This window comes from Monodelphis domestica, chromosome 7, assembly GCF_027887165.1.
Source record: "Monodelphis domestica isolate mMonDom1 chromosome 7, mMonDom1.pri, whole genome shotgun sequence".
Lineage (NCBI taxonomy): Eukaryota > Metazoa > Chordata > Mammalia > Didelphimorphia > Didelphidae > Monodelphis > Monodelphis domestica.
The window spans coordinates 283,492,565-283,514,469 of NC_077233.1; the positions used below are offsets into that span (position 1 = coordinate 283,492,565).

Sequence of the window (21,905 nt, forward strand, 5' to 3'; positions counted from 1 at the left end):
CTTTTCATTAGTCAAGACCCAAATCTCCTTTGTTGGGCATAGTCTTTTTCTCTAAGAAACAAGGTTTGTCCTTTTGAGGCAATACAGTTTTCTTTGATGTTCTATTGATAAAATGACACATTAAGGACTTTTTCTTACTTAAGTTGTCCACTTTCAACATTGTTTTGGTTGGCCTCTGGCCACACAGCTGTCTTCCCAACATTTGGGTTTTTTTTGTTTTTTTGTTTTGTTATTTTGTTTTTTTCAGATATAAGAGAGTCCTCACTATCTTATCCTGGTTTAGATTTGTAATGATTTTGATGTTCTCTAATTCTTTGACACAAAAGGGAACCTATCACTTTTTCAGAAGCATATGAAAGCAATGATTTTACTTCCAGTCAGATTTCTTAGGCATTTGAGTAGAATCATTTTAATTGTCCATAGATGTCAATCATTTCTATTAGTTAATAGTCCAAAATAAGACGAGTATCTGTGTACACACACAAAATGAGATATGTTATAGATTTATCAATGATATTCTGTAATGGCATATAATATCTTGCAATGGAGGATCCAAAGATGAAATTTTTGATGTGGTAATGAATTGACAGAATACGCAGAGGATACTCAGAGGCAAAATCCAAGGAGAAGATAAAAAAGCTCTCTAAACCTACTGATAAAGGAAGGTTGGTAGTAAAGATAAATCCATATTTGGCTTTTTGGTTTAAGTATGTGTCTGGACAAAGAGATGCTTTGGGAAGAGAAATTCCCAGCTTAGATGGCAACAATAGATATATTTTGATTAATTGGAGTATTTGGTAATAAAATGAAGAAATGATGAATGCAATAATCATAATCCAACCAAATGGTTTTATGATAATAAGACTTTAATAATTCAGAAGATGACATAATCAGAGTTGGCACTTACCTTTCTGTGTTGCAAATTGGAACCTTTCAGTTCCTCTCTAAAGAGCTTCATGGGTTGCTGTAGCCAAATAATTCATCCCTAAGCAATGAGTCTTCCAATGATGATTCTGTTGGAAATCTTCCATAATATGTAAGCATTCATCACTGTTCCTATAACTGAAATCTTTCCAGTTGACAAAGACTTGTATAGATAGCACTGTCTTGGTATAAGCTTTAATAACAGAGAATTGTCTTTCTGGGATGATGAATAATCTTAAGGGCTTGGAGAATATTTGTAGGATATAGTGAGATAGCCCTTTTACAAAGCATTTACCTCAGAAAATGGTGGAGTAGAGAATAGCTAGCATTATTTCTATTTTGTAGATGAGGAAATGGAGACTTGGTGTCTAAGTATATCTGCTCAAGTCAAGAAGAAAATAAATATCCCGGTCATGATTTGTCAGGCTTTCCAGTTTGAAGTCTCAACATTATATCATATCTTATAATGAAGAGAAAACAGTGATTTGGAGAAACCTGAGTCAGTGGAAGGCCCGTGATTTAGGGATCCATGACTTTTGCAAATGCAAACTGTCCCTGAAAACTAGTAGAAGTTACATATAGACTTATATTAATACCATCTATAGAGATAAGAACCAGTTAAATACATGATCTAAAAATATAAGGTCACATCACAAATTAACAGAGAAAGGAAGGAAAAAACTTTAACAGTAATGGATACTTTCACAGTAGTGGATAAGTTAATGAAAAAAACGTGGGTGACAATGTAAAATGGACAATTTTGATTATATAGAAATGACAAGTTTTTGAAGAAACAAAATCAATGTAATTTAATTAGAAGGAAAAGCTAACTACTAGAAATCTTTATAAAAAACTCTGAAGAAAATCTATTGTCTATTATTTATAAGGAACTGATTCAAATGCAAAAGAACTAGATTTATTAACATATCTGTCACCAAATCCTGTTGATTCTAACTTCAAAATATCTCTGGTAAAAGCTCCTTTCTCTCCTATGAAACTCCTAACATTCTGATGCAACTCCTCATCCCCTAATATCTAGTCTAATCTCTCTGACTCAAGTGTCTCGCTGTTCCATTACATCCTCCACTCAGCCAGTTCCTTTAATGATGTGGTGGCTTCTCAGAAAATCTGAGTGTGTGTATATTTGTATATTATACACACATGGATATGCACATATTATAAATCCATACATCTATTACTATGTTTTAATGTTATGTATTCAATTGAGCACCCCTGTTTTTGGTTTCATATTCCAAGTACAAAGCACAGTGTCTATCACATACTAAGTACTTAATAAATGCTGATTGCCTGTCTGAAAACTACTTCGTTTCTTTTTTTTTTATTATTTTATTTTACTTTTAAAGTATTTTCCCATGTTTACACAATTCATTTTCTTTCCTTCCCCTCTTCTCCCCCACCTCCCTGATCCAATAAGCACTTCCATTGGGATATATAAATGTTATTACTTATATCTATTTCCATATTATTCATTTTGCAAATGATAAGTCATTTGTTTTTCTTCTGTTTCTATTCCCACAGTTCTTTATCTCATTGTGGACAGCATTCTTTCTCATAAGTCCCTCAGTAGTATCTTGTAGTAGCAAAGTCCATTACATTTGATTATGCCACAATGTATCCATCTCTGTGTACAATGTTCTCTTGCTTCTGCTCATTTCACTCTGCATCAATTCCTGGAGATTCTTCCAGTTCATATAGAAATCCTCCAGTTTATCATTACTTACAGCATAATAGTATTCCATCACCATCATATACCACAATTTGTTTAGCCCTTTCCCAATCAAGGGACACCCCCCCCAGTTCCCAATAATGCTTCTTCATTTCATTAAGATGTCTTAACTTCAAGACTAAACTAGATCTGGCAACTGAAGGCTTAGATTCATGCTGCAGCTTCCTGATCCACAGATGATAAAAATGCCAGGCCATGAGGAGTTCCAATCTCTACACCCTGACTTCTAATTTGTAAATAATAATGCTCAACAACAACAACTCAGGGAAGCTGTACTCAGTTGTTTCAAGACCATATCCTTTCTGAATAACTCTTTTCCTACTATGAATATCCTCCTACTATGGGTAAATAAACCTCTTTATCAATTGGGGATAGTCCATAAATGTATCATTTAGATCTTTTCTTGGAAAAATGAGGAAGCATATCGAAAATTGCACAGACAAGTAATCTGGGGAAAAAATTAGGAACCTAATGAACTAAGTGAAGTCTGCTCTATGGAAAATGTAAGGCAGAAACTAAGATTTACTTTAATTTTATTTTCTCTTATTAGTTAATCAGAGAATTTTTTTTCACTCTTGTTGTTGATAACATTTTCTTTTGAGACATATCTGTCCATATCTCCAGACCATTTATCTTTTTCAAAGTCACTTCTGTTATGTTTTTGCCTCAATACCATATTCATAAATATATACATACATATATTTGTGTATATGCATATGCATATGTGATATGATGTACTTCTATCGATTTAATATACCTTTATTAAACAAACTTGCTAGAAATGTTTCTATTTAATGTCCTCTTCTTATCCTAATTATTTTTGCTTGCTTCTTCAAAAATCTTTTAATTTTTATGTAAATTGTCTATTTTTCACCTATGATGTTCTCTTTTCCTTATTTTCCCAAAACTTTTGCCTTAGCCTTGGTACAAAAAAGTATCTCCTTCTCTGTTACTCTAATTTGTTTATTATATAACCTCTTAGAGGAAGAACTGTGGGAGTAGAAACACAGAAGAAAAACAAGTGCTTGATCACATGGGTTGATGAGGATGCGATGAGGGATATACACTCTAAATGATCATCCTGGTGCAAATATCAAAAATATGGAAATAGGGCATGACCAATGACATGTGTAAAACACATTGGAATTGTGTGTCAGCTATGGGAAAGGAGTTGGGGGAGGGGAGGGAAAGAACATAAAACATGTAACCATGGAAAATAATCTAAATTCAAATAAAATTTTCCAAAATCATAAAATTAAATTAAGGATGCTCTTTCGCATCCCATTCATCTAAAAAAATTATATGACCTCTTATTACTGGGTCATGTAACCCATTTAGAAATCACCATGGCATGAAAAGTGATAAGTTGTTCGGGCTATTTCTGCCAGACTATTTTTCATCCCAAATACAGCTAAGTTGTCTGCCTTCCATTTGGAAGAGGACCGATGACATCATGAGGTGGTATCTTGAATCACTCGTGAATTATAAGCAGAGTTGCACAAAGTCGTCAACCCCATTTTCTCTTTCAGAATCATCAAAATCCATTCCTAAAGCACCAGTCAGAATCAGAAAACATGAGTTAAAATTTGGCCTCAGACACTTACTATGTGTGTGATTAATTCTGGGAAAGTCACTTAGCCTTTCTGAGCTTTAGTCTCCAAATCTATCAAATCAGAGCAATAATACTATCCACTTGGTAGGGTTTATACAAAGAGCAAATGGATTAATACCTGGTAAGTGCTTTTTAGGTCTGAAAGTACTAAATTCTGGCTAGTAGTAACCACTGTGTAATGAGTCCTTCAATAACGGATTGCGGGGGTTTCTGAATTTATGGGTGGTTTTGACTTTAGCCTTAAAAATAAAAAAAATTGTCATAATTTCTCAGGCTTTTCCTAGAACCCTGTTCCTCAGCCATGATTCAGAGTTGGCTGGATATAATGATACAGATGGGACGGCAATTAGACTGTGATGGAAGCCGATTTTTAAGTGTCTTGTATTTTACTCTTTTACCAAAAAAAAAATGTATATACAGTGTTGTAAAATTGTTAAATAGTGCTGATTGTCATCAAATGGCTCAAGATTGAATTCATTACATTCTGCAACCTAAATCACGCCTCAAATGCCTTTAAATACACCCTCCATTATTCATCAGAGACCAGACCAGGACCCGCTACATTTTCCAGCTGCCCACAACATTTGTTCTGAGTCCCAAGCTCTGGGAGCTTCCAAGGCCTGCTTGTTATTCAGTATTCAAATTCCAAAATGCAGGCCACATTGCAGACATTTCTCAGCACATCTGCACGTGTACATATGTATCTTTATTGGGGACCAAATGGGCTGCTGTGAAGAGCACACTTGGAAGGATAGGAAGTAAAGCAGCACTTGCTTCAGTTTCCAAATGGAACGCAAAGGGCAAATATTTGATTAAGCAAAGTGTGGCATGTGAGTCATTCATTGCTCCATTCATTAGGAGGATGCTTTGCACCCTTAACAAAAAGAAGGGAAGAGATTTGGGATCTGCATAGCGTGTGGGGGTTTGCTAAGATGCTTTCGAAATATGGAAATGCATGTGCACATATATGAATCTCTACATATTCTCTATGAGAATATATTCATACTCAATAATCATAAACATGTTTATTATGGACTAAAGGTCTTATATTTTGTGACTACAAATAGAAAGTACTTTATATTTCTTTGTAATAATTTATTTTTGTAGATATTTATCCCATCAATACACACATACACACTAGCAGAACGTAAGCTCTTTGAGGATGGATTTTGTTTTTGGCTTTATATCCTCAACTTGGGGAACAATGACTGGCAAGGATTAGACAAAGTAATGCTTATCGAATTAAAGTGAATTAAGTTTAAATGACAACAGGACAGGCGTCTATTCTGGATTTTATTTATATACCACAGGCATGTAGTAAATTCAGCCATTGCTTACCTTACTCCTTTCTTTTTTCTATTACGCCAGGATGTGTGAACGCATTTACAAACTGTGGACTATGATCAATACTTATGAAAAAAAACTCTCATTGATAAACATGAATAACATTTTACTCATATATTCTCTTATAAAATTATCTTTTTTAAATCATCTACTTTTTCTACTATCTCTCTCTCATCCTACCTACAATGAGGATGAAATACATATTTCATCCTCATTGTGTATATATATATATATATATATATACATAAGTAGTGAGCTATCTTCTTTATAATAAATAATTAAAATGTGAGGGGGCATAGTTCAGCAAAAGTATTCAATACATAAACCAAACTCAATATTATAGGCAACATGCAATGTCCATAGTCCCTAATCTCTGCATAGAAGAGAAGGTATTTTTATTTCTCCTTTAGCTCCAAATCACTGTATTTTATAGCACTGAATTTTGGTCACCATTGGTGGTTTTTCAATTTATATCACCTGTCATATTTGACCCTTATTCAGTTTATTTCAATTAATACTAATCTCTGTCATCTACTATGCCATTGTATTACTTCTTATACTATAATAATATTCTATCACATTAATGTAGTAACAATTTTTAGACTTCCTCTGAACAATGTGTTTACTTTATTTATTGTTTTTATCATTACATAAAACAATTATATAAACCTTCCTATGTATTATTTTATCTTTGACCTCATTGGGGAATATACATAGCAATGGGATATAGATTACAATACCTTTGTTTATTTCTTAATGTAAATCCAAATTACCTTCCAGAAAGGTCACATGAGTCATTGATTATCAAATAATGAATAATTTCCACAATATATATTTCCACAATCTTCCAACATTATCTATTCTCTCACCTTTCAAATTTGCTTGATATGCAGGGGAACTCAAAAGTTGTTTTGCTTTCTCATTCTTTTATTTTTAGAGATTTCATGAATTATTATCATCAGAGATTCAAGAATCTAAAACATTTAAATATTTTTAAAATTTTAAAAGTATATTTTAAAATACTTGATTTCTTATTTATTGGGAAATGTCTTTTGGTCTCCTATAGCTCTCAGAATTGTATACATTGTAGACATCAGATGACTATCAGAGATTCTTTGATGCAATTTGATGTTTTGTGACTATTTCTATCCCTTATTTAAGATTTTTTTCTCAAATCATAATAATGAAAATGGACTCATTTGAATCTTTTTTCTTTACATTATGACCTGTGATAGTCACCTCATGTATCTATTTTGAGCTAATTATGGAAAAAGATAAGACTTTTGTCTTAATTTCATTTCTATTGGATTCATTTCCATTTTCCCAAATAATACTTGCTAAATAGAAAATTTGTCCCCTACCTAAATTATATTGTCAGGTTTATCTAGCATTGAGTTATTGAATTCATTTGTTTCTTCCTTATCTCCACCAATCTCATTTATTCCACCAATCTCATTAAACTGTGAGCTCTGAAAGATTATTTTGTCTCTTTTTAAGATTCTAGTAACCAAACTGTCTCCCACATTGTAGACTGATCTAACTGATCTATTTGTCTACTATTAATCCATAACAAAAAGCTTTTCTAATTACTACCTTATAAGTATAATTCAAAGTCTTTCCCTTTACTTCCCATTTGTTTTTCATTTCCATTTTGAGATTCTAGATCTTTTGTTCCTCAATATGAATTTTACTATTTTATGTAGCAATATAAAACATTGCTCATGTTATTTACTTGGAATATAACTAAATGTTTTTGTTAATGTGGGACAAAGATCAGCCGTCATCCTCAAATAGCCTTCTGGTTGTTTGTTTGTTTGTTTGTTTTCTATTCTTTTATTTAAAAAATATTTAAGTTTTGTAATTAAACCTAGGCTGGTATTATGTTACTTTACTGAATCTGCTAATTGTCTCAATTAGGTATTTTGATGACTTTCTGGAGATTCCTGAAGAAACTATCTTGTTAGAAAATGGTGATAATTATGTCATCTCTTTGTCTAGTTATTTTCTCTTGGCTCATATGCCATCTAACATTATTAGAACTATGTCAAATAACAGTTGGGAAAGGGAGAATCCTTTCTATAGTTCTGAATCTATTGGGAAGATTTCTATTGGTTCTTGATTACTAAAGAAGCTAGTATTTATATGTATAAGTATAAGATGCATTTATCTATTAAATATCCTCCACTATCCTCTATCCTTTGTGATCTTCCAAAGTCTTTCCAAGATCATGTCTGTTGCTTCCATGACTCTATCTATGCATTTCATCCTCTGCCAACCCCTTCTCCTTTTACTTTCAAACTTTTCCATTGTCAGGTCTTTTCCAGTGAGTTCTGTCCTTTTATTATGTGTTCAAAATTCTTAAATTTCAGCTTTAATATTTGACTTTCCAATAAATACTTTGGATCCATTTCTTTAAATATTGACTCATTTGAACTTTTTGCTGTCTAAGGGATTCTCAAAAGTCTGCTCTAGCACCATGACTCAAAACCATTAATTCATTATTTCTTATAGTCCAACTTCACAGCCAAATATTGCTTCTGAAAAAAAAATAGCTTTAACTACATGTTTTTTGTTAGCAAGGTGATGTCTCTACTTTTAAGTATACTGTTAAGAATGGCCATACCTTCCCTTCAAAGGGGCACGTGCCTTTTAATTTCATGGTTGCAGTAAGTGGATGGTGTGATCTTTGAACCCAAGAATATAAAATCCAACCTTTCTTCCATTTTCCCCCTCTGTTTGCCAGAGAATGATGGAACTAAGTGCCATGATCTTAGTTGTTTTTGTTGTGCTGTTAAGCTTCACCAGCTTTTACACTCTCCTATTTTAACTTCCTCAAGTATGTTCTTAATGCTTCACTTTTTGCCATCAGAGTAATACTGTCTGCATATTTGAGATTGCTATTTCTTCTGGCTACATTAATTTCAGCTTTTGATTCAACTAGCCTGGCATTTCACATGATGGACTCTGCATATAAGTTAAATAACTAAGTGACCTCATAAAACTCCTCTTTGTATCTGGCAACAATCAGTTGTTCCATGCTGAGCTCTAATGCTTTTTTTTTTCCATTTTGCACCACTCTAATTATTGCTTCTTGACCCATATGCAGGTTTCTCAGGAGACAATTCATTTATAATGTACGTCTACAATTCTCTTTTTATTGCTGCCTCTTTCTCTGACCTAGGCATTATAACAATAATTTTCTCATAAAATTTGTAGATTTGGGGGGCAGCTGGGTAGCTCAGTGGATTGAGAGCTAGCCCTAGAGATGGGAGGTCCTAGGTTCAAATCTGGCCTCAGACACTTCCCAGCTGTGTGACCCTGGGCAAGTCACTTGACCCCCATTGCCTAGCCCTTACGACTCTTCTGCCTTGGAGCCAATACACAGTATTGACTCCAAGACGGAAGGTAAGGGTTTATAGAAAAAAAAATTGTAATTTTTTTTTCAAATTTTGTAATAGAAGCATTGATAGGTTAAGAAAATTATCCTCTGAATTCATCTGCATAATTTTTCCCTTCAGCATTTACATTTAGTTCATATTCTTTTTCTGAATTTAGATTCTTTAAAACTACTATTTGGTATTGTGTTAATTTGAAAATTTAAAAAAAAAAAAGCTTAGCACTTACTCTCTGACTCTGAGCAAGTCACTTCATTCTGTTGCCTCAGTTTCTTCATCTGGAAAATGAGTTGAAGAAGGAAGTGGAAAACAATTCTTCTATCTTTCCCAAGAAAAAGTCAAATGGGATCCCAAAGAATTGAACAAATTTGAAATAACTGAAGATTGACAACAAACTAAAATTTTATTCTTCTAAATTCTTACTGTGGGTGAATTATTATCATGGATATTAAGTTGTGATAATTATAATTTCTTCTGTTTTGTTTGCAATATTGTCGGACCTTTAAAGTAACTAGCTTTTAATTCCATTACAGGTTCTAATGGATTTTTTAATTTTTTTAAATTGATCTGTTATTATAATAATTTTAAATTGCATTCCTTTAATTTTGTTTTGGTATTATTTATTTCAATTTGATATTTGCAATTCAACTAATTAATCCTCTATTTTTAAATTAATGTTTTCAGCAAGAAAAATTTTTCCCCTATGATTTCATTAGCTGCATTTAAAAAGGTTAATATGTTACCACATCAATATCTTTCTATTGAAACAGTTGTTAATTATATCTCTGATTTGTTCATTGACAAATCAAGATACTAATATTAATTGTTTAGTTCTTTGTTCTTTTATATTTTATTCATTAATTATTTCATGGCATTACTCATGAGTGATGTGTTTAATATCTTTCTATATTTATTTAAGGTTTCTCTTTTTTCTCTTGAATCTGTTCAATTTTTATAAAGTATCTTGTGATGCTGGGTAATTACATTTATTATTCCATTTGTCAGATATCATGCATTTTTCAAAAATAAGTTATCAAGTAATTTGCTTAGTTGTATGCTTTCCCTTTTGATAACATTTCAGTCAGGTTTATCTAACTGCAGGAAGCACATTAAAGTATCATATTGTTATTTTATTACTTCCTATAATTATTGCATTTTCTTAATTTATTACTTATTTTAAATTAATTTCAAATTGTATTATTTTCTCTTGTTCTTGAAATTTTCAATTATTTATTGAATTACTTGATTCTCTTTCTCTTCAATGTCTTCTCACTTTCCATTCAGTTAAATAATTAGTTCAAAATCTCAACTATTTTCCATAAATCTCCCTATATATTAATCATTGTATTCTTTTCTTATTCTATTTTCTGAGTTATTATTTGTTCTCTTTCCTTATTTCTTCTACTTTTTGTCTATTTTAACTGTTTTATTCCTGGGTTATATTTTTATTCATGCTATCTAAAATCTCTTAGTGTTACTTTTGCCATTAAAGTTTCTCACTGCATTTGAGTTCCCTTATAATCAATTATTATATTATTGCTATAAACTTTTACATAGCTTGCCATATCCACTCTTATTTTTCAAATTCCTTTATTAAATATTACAATTTGTGTATAAAATAAGGCAATGAAGTATTACATATATCAGAAATAATTTTGGTATGATATATACATATATACATTTGTATATTATATATTCTATTTGTATATGCTCTTTATATGATTATATATACATGTGTTTATATATATTTTGTATAGTTTTTAATACGTATTTGTTCTTATCCCATTAGAATGTAAGCTCAATGCAAATAAAGATATTTTTTCTTTTTTTTGCAAATAATGATGAAGAAATGATAAATTATAATATAACACTTCGTCATTGAAAGCTTGAAAAGTACTCTACAGCTATTATTTTATTTTATCTTCACAAGAACCGTGGAGATAGATATTATTAACACCATTTTATGGTTGAAGAAACTGGGGAAAATGAAAGATAAATGACTGCCTTAGGATAAAAAAGAAATTTTGAACTTCAACACCGGATTTGAAGTTAGGTCTATCTGATTTCAAAATATCACCCTATATACTATACCATGTATATATCTTTGGGATCTTATATCCCCAGTGTTTAGAGACTGTCTGATTCATAACACGTTTAATAAATCCTTATTTACTTATTAATATACTTATATATTTTATTTTTCTTTTGAATCATTCTGGAGTTTATTGCTGTTATTCCATGTAATTCCTTTCTACCTTTCTTTGTAGTTTTGTTCCCTTTTATCATTTCTTATTAATTCATATTAATTTTTTCAATTAATTTTTAGTTTGCTTTTCCATTGACTCATTATGATTTTTGTTGCATTGTAGTCTGAAAAGGCCACATTTTTTTTTTGCTTTTCTGCATTTGGCTGTGAAGATTTTATTTCCTGATATCAATTGTTTTTTACTCAATTCCCTCTCTTGTTTATTTTAAATTTAGAATATTTTCCCATGGTTACATGATTCATGATTTTTCCCACCTCTATTTCCTCCCCCATCCTGAAGCTGACATGCAATTTCACTGGGTTCAAAAGCTCTTTCCATGTTATTCACATTTGCAATAGAGCGATCTTTTAACATCAAAACCCTAATCATATTCCCATTGAACCATGTGAGCAATCATATGTTTTTCTTCTGCATTTCTACTCCCACAGTTCTTTCTCTGGATGTGGATACATTCTTTCTCACAAAGTTCCTCTGGATTGTCCTGGGTCATTGCATTGCTGCTAGTAGAGAAGTCCATTACGTTCAATTGTGCCACAGTGTATCAGTCTCTGTGTACAATGTTCTCCTGGCTCTGCTCCTTTCACTCTGCATCCATTCCTGGAGGTCGTTCCAGTTCACATAGAAATCCTCCGGTTCATCATCTAATCATCAATTCTTGATGTAGAGACCATACAGTGCTGAGAAGGTTTATTTCTTCTGATTCCCTTTCATTTTATCCAGATAACTATTAGATCTAACTTTTGTAAAATTCTATTTACCTCCTTAACTTCTTTCTTGTTTATTTTTTGGTTAGATTTATCTAATATTGAGAGGGAAAAAATGATGTTCCCACTAGAATAGTTTTACTCTCTATTTCCTCTTATAGCTCATTAAATTTTTTCCTTTAAAAGTCTGAAGGTTATATCATTTGGTGCTTATGTTTAGCACTGATATTACTTCATTTTCTATAATACTTATCAAGATGCAATTTTCTTGCTGCAATGAATGAACAATAACAGGAAAGACAATATTATTTCCAAAAGGAAAAGTATCTGGTAAAGTTTATGGAGGAATTGACATCTCAACTGAGTTCTTAACAACAGGTAAGATTTTTAAAAATTAAGGTAGGAGACGGAGGATTCTAAATACAGGAAAGATAATTTTCTTCAATTTAGACATTTTGCTCAGAAAGGGTCCACAAACTTTTTACCAGGGGTCAGTGGGGTAAACTGAAGAGAGAGAAAGAGACAGAGACAGAGACAGAGAGACAGAGACAGAGAGACAGAGAGAGGAAGAGGTAGAGAGGAAGAGGTAGAGAGAGAGAATTGGGAGTAGTGTGTGGAACGGGAATGAGGGAATGAGACCCCCACCACTGAAAGTATAAAATCTTTGAGTCGAAACCCAAGGACAAGACATAGTTTCTTAAAATTTCCCGTGGAAGGGAAATTGGGCATTACTGCCTGCAGTGAATGCCGAAATACAGGACAAACTTGGACTCTTTTGTAAACAACTCCCTCTCCTAATACCTTTCTCTAGGTAGAAAGGCTGGGTGCCTAAGGGAATATCAATGCCTATGTGTGAAAACAGACTTTTTATAGTGAAGCAAGATTCCAGCTGCCTCATCCAATCCCGCATGACGAAGGGTGTGACATTGACAATCTTGAATGATTTTCCATATTATGTAGCCCAAATCCCCATGTTTCTCTCTGCAGCTCATCAAAACTCCTGATTTCTCAGCTTGTTCCTGGCTTAAGACAATGAAGCCACACTTGCAGGAACATGATATCTTCAAGACAGTACGGGGAGACCTCATGTCCTCATTGTATCTCTCACTTCTTCCTGGCTTCTCCGTGTCATCACCCTTCTTGGATGTGTTCCCAGACACAAGATTGCCTCTGGAGTAGATAAGCCACCCAAGGCTTGGAAATATAGAAAGAAGAGGGGCAGGAGGAGCCGTTATATTCTAAGGGACTAAATGAGGTCTTGAAACTACTGGGGGACAAATCAGGGGACTAAGAATACCTTACTGAGAAAAACGCACAAACAAACAAACGAGGGAAGGAGAGAGGCAAGGCAGAAGATCTGAAGTTCATATTTAAACTCAATTAAAAATGCAATGTATATAGATTTTGCTAAGCTTTATGTAAAGTTCTTCATAAACCTTAAAGCAACCACATTCTTTCATCTTCATCTTCTTAGTGATTAACAAATATTTTAATAAGTCTACTTGTATATGTGTATATATATTAGAGATATATGTGTGTATAGCCTAATAATTTAGTTAAATTGAATAGTCATGATTTATGCCCCCATCTATGCACACAGATGCATATACATCCGCACACTCCTATATATTATTGTTATACAGTATCATAAAAATATTATACACACAGCACCATCTGTTGGCTAGGTATCTTTAAGAGAAGAAAAATTGTTTATGTAAATTAGATGAGAATGTGTGAGAAAAGGAAAAAGAAACATAGCATTATTTTGACTTTAAATAGGACAATATCTATGTATGGCCACTAGATGAAATAAAGTACAGCTGACTCAATCATTGTGACTTTCATGAGTAAAGCGATAACTTCTCTGTACCTGAACAGATGGTCTTCTTGAGTTAGTATGACAAGAAAAAGAATGAGCAGTGCCCAACTGTTTGAGATTATCTCTTTGAGCTAAGCTAGTCTGAGGAATATATCAGTCTAAATAATATCTATGAGCATGTAGATACGTAGCTATGTGTGTCAATAAAATAATGTAGAATTTGTCTTGCTTGATTACACACTTTCAATTTTGGCCTCATTTTCCCCCTGAATAATTATACTTAGTTTCATTGAGTAATTTCGTTATAGAGATAAGCTTATAGACTTTGTTTTCTTTAATGTTGCCTCCCAAGCACGTCTATTCCTTTATAGTGGTGACTGCAAAATCCTATATCATCCCAATTATGAAATCTAAACACTTAGTTATCAATATAGTTTTCTTTCTAGATATTTGAAGTATTTTTCTTTGGCCAGAAAACTTTTGAATTTGGCTCTAGCGTTCTTGAGTGTTTTCATTTTGGGATATCTTTCAGGAGTATTTTCAATAGGACTTTGATTTTAGACACATGGATCTACATAATATAGATACATAGTGTGTGGATATGCATGTACATGTACATTTGTATTTCTCTAATTTTATATAGTGTATATACTATATCATATATACAGTGTATATATGCATATGTATGTGCATTCATGTATATATATATATAAATACTTATGTCTATATATATGTGTGTGTTATATGTATATATATATATATTTTTTTTTGTCAGTGCTCATTGGGAGTACATCATCTGACTGCCATGAGGTAGGGAGAATATTTTATTAGTCTTTTTGAATTGTGTTTGCTCATTGTGTTGATTAGAATTCCCAAGTCTTGAAAAGTTATTTATCTTCACAACATTATCATCATCACATCATTGTTTTCTTGCCTCTGCTTCTATCACTCTGCATCAGTTGCCATAATTATTGCCCAATTTCTCTGAAAGCACCTGCTTTACTTTTTCTTATAGCACAATCGAATTCCATAAAAAGTATAAACAATGACTTCTTCAAACACCCCCCTCTTTGGTTAGTGTGAATTCAGTCTCCAGGTCTTTGATATCATAAGAGTTGATAAAATACTTTACATTGTTAGTAAAGAATTTGTAGTACGTAGAACTATTGCTTCTTTTTTCCCATTCTTCCATCTGCTTTCTCCCATTTGTGTCCCTGAAGAATAAAATATAATTTTGTACCAGCATCGTTAAGTTCATGTATTCTTCCTCAGGTTCAGATGAAAGTAAAGCTCATCATCCTGTGATTCTTCCCCTTCTTTTTGTTTAGAAAGGCTTCAGTTGGTGTGACCTGATTTTGCCAAGGTTCAATCCTTTTTCAGTTGTATTTGAGTCTTCATTTGGTATTTTCTTGAGAAGGATATTGGAAAGGTTTTCCACTTACTTCTCCAGCTCATTTTCCAGAAAACTGAGGCAAAAAGGGGTGAAATGATTTGTCCAAAGTCAGAGAGCAGATTTGAAATCAAGAAGTTGAGCTTTCCTGATAGCAGGTCCAGTATTTTATCCATTGCACCACCTAGCTGACCCTGAACCCTGGTTATATTACTTGTTTTCCCTTTCTTTTTTTTAAAGATAATCACAACATAATGAAACCACTTTTGACTCCTTGTCTAATTGACCTTTGATGATGCTGAAATTCTCAGGGGACACATTTATCATCCTTCTACATTAGAATATAAATAATTCATTCCTGTTTAGACCCTTATTATTATCTATGAATATTTACCTTTGAATATTTCTTTTTACAACTCAGCTTGCAATTCAGAGTTTCTATGCAGTTTCTGGTCTTCTGGAATGTTTAGAAGTTCTATATTTCATTAAAGACCAATTTCCCCCCCTATAAAATTAGATTCCGTTTTATTGAGTTATTCATAGTTTTAACTTTGCATTCTTAGATTTCTGGAATATTGCATTCTATGTTCTCCATTCCCTTACAGTGGTGAGTAAATCAATTTATGATTCTGATTATGGAGCCTTGATACTTGATTTTTCTTTTCGTACTGACTTTTTGGAAGTTGTGGTTTTGACTAGGGAAGTGAATTTAATGTTCCTGGGGGCTTTCCTTTTGGGGATTTTTTTTTCAGGAAGTGACCAGTAGATTCTTTCTATTATTACTTCCCAGTTCTAAGAGATCAAAAACAGTTTTATTTATATTGTTATTTTTAATGTGATACTGACTTCTTTTCTTGGATCATAGTTTTCAGTTAATCCCTTGAGATTTAAATTATAATTCATCAATCTATTTTCTAAGTCAATTACATTCAGTATAAAATAATTAACATTTTTCTTTTTTTCAATCATTTGATATTGTTTTAATGTTTATGTTATCTCATGAAGTCATTGTCCTCAGAGCATTTGGTGCCTGGACCACATTTTGTACCTTTTAGCATTCAAGATGTTCATTCCCATTGAATCACTAGCTGAGCAACCCTGGGAAAGTTACTTGACCTTTGTGAACCTCAATTCTCTTTTTTGTAAAATGGAGATAATAATAGTATCTACTTTTATTCCATTTTCCCCTCTAGGACGGGTATGCTGATGAGACTCCAAAGTAGATCAGAAATTTCAGAGTATAGATGATGAGGACAGAAATTATACATTAATTTTTGTCTGTTCACTTGAGAAGCAATGACACTTTCATGTCCTATCCCCTCTGTGGCATCTCTGGGAGTCTGAGATAACACTGGATATTCTATGATACTTAATAACCCCAAGAGGGCAGCCATGGGGCTAGCTCAGGCATTTCTCTCAGGAGTGCACAGCACCAAGCCCTAATGTAAGTCTAAAGTTAGGAAACAAGTGAGAAGGATGAGCGAGCAACATAAAAAGGGATACTCAAGTTATCAAGCCCAGCGGAAGGATTCCAAATAAGCAAAGCTTCAAAGAAAATCCCAGGTTTGGCCAACTGAAGCAACCAGCTTTAAAATGTGTGTATAAGTGTGTGTGTGTGAGTGTGTGAGTGTACAAATTAAGTGTTGCTAAGCTGAATTCATCATGCCATTAACTGAGCATTAGTCTAGTTTCTAGATTGATAGATGAGTGAAAAATACAGATATAAATGATAGATAGAGTTGATGATGGAGATACAAAGATAAAAATATAGTTATAATAGAGAGATGATAGAGACAAAAATAGATACAAACAAATAAATACCAACATGTCTCATGATCCTGGGCAAATAATTTATTTTTTCAGTGTCCAGAGAACATTTCAATTCTTTGTTGAAAAACAATGGCATCTATAGTGGGAGTTTCCTCCACAGGACTTCTCTTTTCCAATGAAATTTCAGGTTGAGACACATTTTCCTTTTTTTTTTAATATTTAAGCATGAGGGAATACTTTAGACCCAATCATACAATTTAAAGAAATGTCTTCTATATCGGCAACTACTTCCAGAACAAAATAGGTAATGTTGGGCAGAGAAAAAATAAACCCTGAATAATGTTTGCTTAATAGTCTGTTGAATTCAGTTTCTCAGCACCCTAGATTAAACACTAAAAATTCCCAGTGAGATTTCCCATAGTTTTCATTAATAAATCATCACTAGGCAACTGAGTCATTAAATTGCAAATATAAAGTATATAGGTTACAGTAATAACACATAAATGAATAGTGTAAAAACACTCACTTTGTTTTTCATTTGAAAATTGAAAGTCTCATGTCAAGATAGAAATTGAGAGAAATATGACATATCTGTGGGAAATAACCAACATAGGAGAAAAACATTCATATTTTACATAATAATTTCAATATTTGTTTCATCATAACATGGATAGAAATGGCACAAAATCTAGGACTTTCAGGTAATGCAGATATTTTCTTTTTGACAGCTATCATTCCTCAAATAAGTCATTATAATGCATCCTGCTCATTGTAACACCTTCCCCTCCCCACTGCAAAAGGCCCAAGTAAATTTAGTCTAGGTATAGTTATTCTGGGATATCCTGGGCTTAGAATTGGTAACTTTCCTGCTTTCACAATATCCTTTAATTGTCAGTACTCATAATATAGTCTACCCACATATTCCACTCTCAGTTGTGTATTATTTCTCAAATGAAAATGACCCTACCTGGGCTAGTTTAGAGGCCAAATTTTCCCAAAGACTAATATCCAATTACTGGGACTTTGAGCGGTAATGCGGTCAACACCATTCCTATTTCATTAAAGGTTTGTGAGAATCCATCTCCTTTAGGAAAATAGATTCCATAATTTCCCTCAGAAACTCATTCCCATATTTACTATCCTTTAATGTCAAGGGAATGAGTCCCTTTTCAAGTCTAACATAAATCAACCAACCTGAAATTTAATCCAATTTCCTCCTCTAAAATCCTCCTCAACAGAGAAGAGCTGGTCAGCATCCCTTGTCCCTATTCTCCTATTTTCCCTCTGGGCTGAATGATTTTCTTTGCATTAAACTCCCCATTTCCTATTTTCCAAGTTTTAATCACCTCCATTGCTCTCTGCTGAACGCATTTCAAGTTCCCCACGTTCTCTAAAGTTGTCACAAGAATTTTGAAATCCTTTTTGGAAGCTCCACATAACCCTTCAAAGTACCATCACAGATGAGGTTTAATGACAGCTAGGACCAAAATTAGATTCACTGTCAAGGTTGTAGGATCTGAACATTCAGTCTTATAAAAATCTTCCTAGAGTCCAATATGTGTTTCCCAAAGAAGATCATTTGAAAAGAACTATATCAGTATTTTCAAGACAAAAGAATCATGTAATTTAGAAGTATTCTACCTAACCATGCCTTTGGGGAAAAACGTTAAAAAAAAAAAACCCAACAACATGGTAGTCTGGTGGGATAATGATGTATCATAAAAGTATGCTAGAGAATGGGCCCACTAGCATATGTACATACATGTACACACATATATATCATGTGTGTACATGTATGTTTGTATTATATATATTATATTCACTAATCATATTAGTGAACTTTCTGTTTCCTAATTTATAAAGTAGATACTTGATAAAAGCCAACAATAGACTTCACTCTTACAAACCATGTCTTTGTTTTTCTCCAGACTGGCCTCTGGAGAGCCTTTGGACCTTCTCAGATATACTGTAGAAACCTCTTAACCCTGAAATTTCTCTCCAGCCTTGGATGTCATACATTAGAAATGTCTTTATTGCTGTGGCTTCTCCCTCTGCTGGACTGCTTCTTTCTTGAACTTCCATTGGAAGGACCAAGACTCAACAAGGAATATTTTCGTTCCTCATTAGTCTTCACTTGTGACACTCTGACATTTTCCATTTTGCTCTTCCCTCCCCATGTGACCAGGCATCTTCATCTTCCATTCTTCTTCCAACTCTTCTAAGAGTTCTATTGTGCGTTATCAATGACAAATAGAATGGATGCTCTTTGAGGTCAGGAATGGTATTCCTTTCTGCTGCCTTTTACATTCTTGGAATATAGCACAGTATGTGGCACTTAGAAAAATACTTAATAAAAGCTTTTGAACTTCTTGACTGATCTGTGATTAATGCCTCACAGGCAAAAGATTTCCTCAGATTGAAAAGATTTAATCTGTGTTTTTGTCCAAAGTAAATCATTTAGTTTATTTGATTTATTCTTATTATATCCCTTCAGTTTATGTTATTTGTCTATCTATAATATGAGGCATTTGCATTTTCATTCCTAGGTTCCTTTTAAAGCATTCTTTCACTCCTTTTTTCCTAGCTCCCCTATTGGTTGCATGGCATAGGAAAGAAAAGGCACCAACTCTCTTGGCTTTTGCTTCAAAAACTCCAAGGATCAGAAGGAAACCCAGAAGCTCTCCAGTTTAACACGTACTTGAATAAGAGCTCCATCTACTAAATACCTGGCAAGTATTTTCTGATTCTTTACTTAATAAATTAAATAAAAGGGTGGGACAAGGAGAACATGCTAAGGGAGTCCACTCCAATTTTGGACACCTCTAATTGCTCGGGAAGTTTTTTCTTTAGCTGGAATCTATTTCTCTCTATAACAGCTATCCATTATTCCTAGTTCTGACACCTGGGAACAGAGACCAAATTGAAAACTTCCATATTACAGCCAATCAATACTTAAAGATTACCCTCCTACTTAAGTTAGATCAGAAGTTCCTAGAGGACAGGTATTGTCTCTCTCTCTCTCTCTTTTTTTTTTTTTAGATTATCTTCTAATATGAAAAACTCATAGTCCTATAAACTTCTGTTTTTCTTCATATTGATCACTTGCTTCAGATTCCCTTGTTCCTCACTAGACCTTCCCCATAATATCTGAACTAATTTTACCTTTCCTTCAAGGCCACGTGCAATTCCCATTTTCTCTCTGATACTTTCTTGACTATTTCAGTCCTTGTTATTATCCTTGTGCTTTGTGTTTCAATGAATCTGATGGTCTGGACCACTTGAGGTAGTAACTACTTTGTTCTGGTTTGATTTTTCCTTAAATTGTCTCATATATCCTAATGACTCAATGCAATTATAAGTTAAGTGTGGATACAGATTATCTTAAGCTACTTCAATAGATTCCATAATGCCAAAGAAGGAGAGAAACAAGCATTCATTAAGTACCTACTACATCCCAGACATTATGCTAGATACTTTACAAATATTTCAGTTGATCCTCACAACAACCCTGTCAGGTTTTATTATTATTTTCATTTTGCAAATAAGTAAACTTGGACAGAAAAAAGTTAAAGGATTTTTTTTTATATTTACATTGATGTTTCAATGCTGGTTTTGAACTCAGATCTTTCTGTCTTGAGGCCTAGAATTCAATCTAATATACTAGTTTGGGTCCAATGCCAGATTCACACTCAAGATGAGTCTTCACAATTCCTTGCTCAGCATTTTATCTCCCATGCCACCTTCCTGCTTCTGTAAACCTTAATACTATACAAATGCCAATCATTCTCATAATAAGTAATATAACTTTATTCAGTACATATCCTGTGAGAACACAAAGGGGTATGACAAGGCTCCACTCTCAAAGAACACACAAATGAGTTGGAGAATCAAGGCTGAGGCCCATGAAGCAATCAGAGCATATCTAAATGCAAAATGAACATGTATTGAAGACAATTATAAGTGAATTTAGCAGAAGAAAACCATCTAAATTGACTAAAAGTGAAAAGAAAGAAGGCCTATTAGAGGAGATGGGACCTGGACAATGACATGTGTATATGCTTCTATGTCAGAAAGATTACATGATGCTATCAGATGTTCTAGCCAATGGGAATTAATGGTTTGCCTGTGTCTGTGAAAACCATTCAGGTAGGCAAAGATCATCTCTGAAGGATGTTTATCTCCTCATTTTCTCTCTTTATCTCTGAAGCTCATTAGGCTTCTTCTTAATTTCCTTTAAGACACTTCTCCCTACTACCTGTAGAATCTGTGTCCCATTCTTTTTCTCACTTGACTACCAACTCTTCTTTGTGCAGGTATCAACTGAGACATCAGGCATGAAGAGCTGGAAAGGCTCTTCAAAGTCAGTTATTCCAACTCATTCATTTTACAGATCAGGGAATTAAACTTGTGACATTTTCCCATCCCAAAATTGAATAATTAGCATCTAGTAGAATTGGGACAATAATGATAGAATGTGAATAATATCTGTCTTATAGCTATCATCTTATGAAAGGCTATAAAATATAAGCTCATAAAATTAAAATCTGGAAGGACTGCAGTGCTTATCTTATAATACATCCTCATTTTTGTATATGAGGAAACTGAGGCACAGAGATAATAGGTGATTTCACCAAAGTGACCTGGTTAGTGACAAAGCAATGCTTTCTCTATAACAAGCCAGGATAAGTATTACAGAATAGCAAAACAAAAGTCTCAGAGAATCTTAAATGTGTTATCTAGGTCATAAAACTAATAAAGGTCTGTCCTAGGTCTGCTGGGTCAAAGTCTAGTCCTCTTTTTACTACATTTTTGACTTACATTTATATGTTCTAAAAATCAGAACAATTAGACCACAGAAGATGCCAACCAGGTGAGTCCTTTTCAAACTTGACAACCTTGATAGAGGCCATCTTAAGCTTAAAGTTTATAGAAG

At 33.3% G+C, this 21,905-nt stretch overlaps 1 long non-coding RNA gene across 1 annotated transcript in view; it reads left to right on the plus strand.

Moving 5' to 3' along the window:
- Positions 1-19,924, plus strand: part of LOC103098293 (uncharacterized) — a 47,939-nt gene extending 28,015 nt beyond the window's left edge. The window contains exon 3 of the long non-coding RNA XR_001623267.2: positions 19,557-19,924. This is a non-coding gene — a long non-coding RNA (uncharacterized LOC103098293). The remainder of the gene's footprint in view (positions 1-19,556) is intronic.
- The last annotated feature ends 1,981 nt before the right edge of the window (positions 19,925-21,905 follow it).